The sequence below is a fragment of the Fragaria vesca genome, linkage group LG2 (assembly GCF_000184155.1).
Source record: "Fragaria vesca subsp. vesca linkage group LG2, FraVesHawaii_1.0, whole genome shotgun sequence".
Lineage (NCBI taxonomy): Eukaryota > Viridiplantae > Streptophyta > Magnoliopsida > Rosales > Rosaceae > Fragaria > Fragaria vesca.
In genome coordinates, this window is record NC_020492.1 from 17416902 (window position 1) to 17419387 (window position 2486).

A 2486-nucleotide genomic window follows, 5' to 3' on the forward strand; every position below is an offset into this window, starting at 1 on the left:
CACCAGAACACCTCTATCAAGACCAAATATCAGCGAACCCAATTGAATGGTGTTGGAGAACCCAATTCATCTATCATTAACGGAATGCAAGATCTAAGATACAATGTCTTCTACGCATGGACGCCAAAGATGTGTAGTGATTAGTTGCAGAAGAAAAGGGAGGATAGCTACAAGGTGTGCACTGCGGATGGGAAGCTCAAGGAACTCCTAGGAAGAGGTTATGGGTTTTGATTCATTCATGGTTTTTAGTTAATATATGTTGGTTCCATTAGCTATTGGATATTAATTGCTCGTCTTGATATATTGCTCTACCCTTTTTGTCTAGTCCCTGCATATCTTGGTAAGACCACACTTTGATTGATTTATTATTTGGGTAAAAGAGGTTCTAGGTCGTTTGGATTCATATTGTTTTTGGTTGATTGATTCATCAATTTGGGAATATGGGACTACAATAGAAATTGATTCATTAAATTGGTTGATTGATTTGTGAGTCCTTGTGAGTGGGTAGGGTGAAATCCTAGTTGAATATATTGTCATGATTGATGAACTTCCCGAATGGCGAGTTGGACCATATCTAGACACACAGTCGTGGGTGCGGCGGATGGAGATGTCGTAGGATGAGCAGAGGAGATGATGATCGGTGTCCATAATTCATTGTTGAGATCCATACCTCTTTTTCTTTTTTTTCTTTCTGTCATTGTTGAAGAGACTGAATTGCCCTTAGAAGTATGACAAAAATAGCATAAACTAACGGAGTAGATTACAAAATGTATGTAAATTGGGTCGGGTTTATTAGTTCATGTACTTATGTGATATCTTCTAAAATTGAGTAAGTTTAATTCTCAGTAAAGAAAACTTCATGTACTATTCTTAAAATTTCCCTAATTAATATATACTACCTTGAACAAAGAGGAATTTCAAGTTTTCCATTCGGACAATCGATCAACACCTTCGCGACTCCTTCGATTCAATGATAACTCGAGTGAATTGTTGAAGCCAAGCTACGTGTAATCCTTCCCTTAAAGTGGTAGCTTTCACTATAAGAACACTCGTATCACTGATATGTATGCAACTATAATTAGCTTACCATGGTTCTCTCTAACATTTTAACGATCAAATAAGGAAACTAAACAACACTTCACATTCGGATTCAAGCAAAACGAATATCAAACAAATCAAACATCGGAAAAAACTTAACATGCTCAATCAATTACCAAAACCTACAAACTATATGTCAAAATGCTCGTATTGACGAGCAGAAGACAAGAGAGCAATTAATAGCTCCAAAGGAAAATAGACGTGCTGCCACGAGCTACCACAAGAGGCTGCATGTGGGACCACACGCCACCCAAAGAATTTCAATTTCACTTAACTCATTGCAACCAATATATACATCACAGCAAGAGAATCATCTTTCATATATGAAGCAACTGCCAGTTCGGCTGGAATCGATCAAAATCGTCCCCAACAAGGAGAAACTTCAAATTTGGACGCCCACACACTTACAATTGAGCTCCAAGGCATCAATGGACGTGATCAGTGTTGGAGAGGAAAAGATCCCACATCAGAAAAGGGATAAATAAAATACAACTTATAAGTGGATGGATCACACTTAATTGTACCGAGACCTTTTGTGATTAAAACCCAACACCTTAAAGGTGGTTAAGTTGGGACAGTATCGGTACAATATGATCCACGGGCCACGCTTATCCATGTTCTAGTTGGTATCAGAGCGGATCCCTCTTCAATTACGTCTCTTAGCGTAACAGCGTAACGGGAGAAAGTCTCCCCTCATAATGAGCCCAGAATTGGGTTCATCGAATTGCCGTTGGAAAAATTCCGATTGGCCCATACCATATCAAGTGCCTGCAATGGGCCTTGGACCGAAGCATTACCGATTTCCGATGTGGAATTGGACTGAATGAATTCCACGTGCAGACCTAAAAAGTTAGGTTGCACGTGAGGGGGAGTGTTAGAGAGGAAAATATCCCACATCAGAAAAGGGATAAATAAAATACAACTTATAAGTGGATGGATCACACTTAATTGTACCGAGGCCTTTTGTGATTAAAACCCAACACCTTAAAGGTAGTTAAGTTGGGACAGTATCGGTACAATATGATCCACGGGCCACGCTTATCCCTGTTCTAGTATCAGGAGGAAGAGAGTTTCAAAACATGGGTAGTTTGAAAACCCACCGTCGTATGAATTGGCTAGAAATGCGTCGGGTCTGCTGTTGTTGACTGTGGGCTTCGGTTTGCACAACTCGGCTCGAATCGATCTTCCCCACCACCATAAGGAAGGCCGCTCTAAGGAGAGGAGAAGATTTCAACCGGTGCTGCAATCTGGGTCCGCTAGAGCTAGTCAGAAAAGTCGAGTCTCGTCGGCCAAGTTCAAGTCAGGTTTCTTAAAAAGTACACACAAAAGAGAGAGAGAGAGAGAGAGAGAGAGAGAGAGAGAGAGAGAGAGAGTAGTAGTTAGTTAGT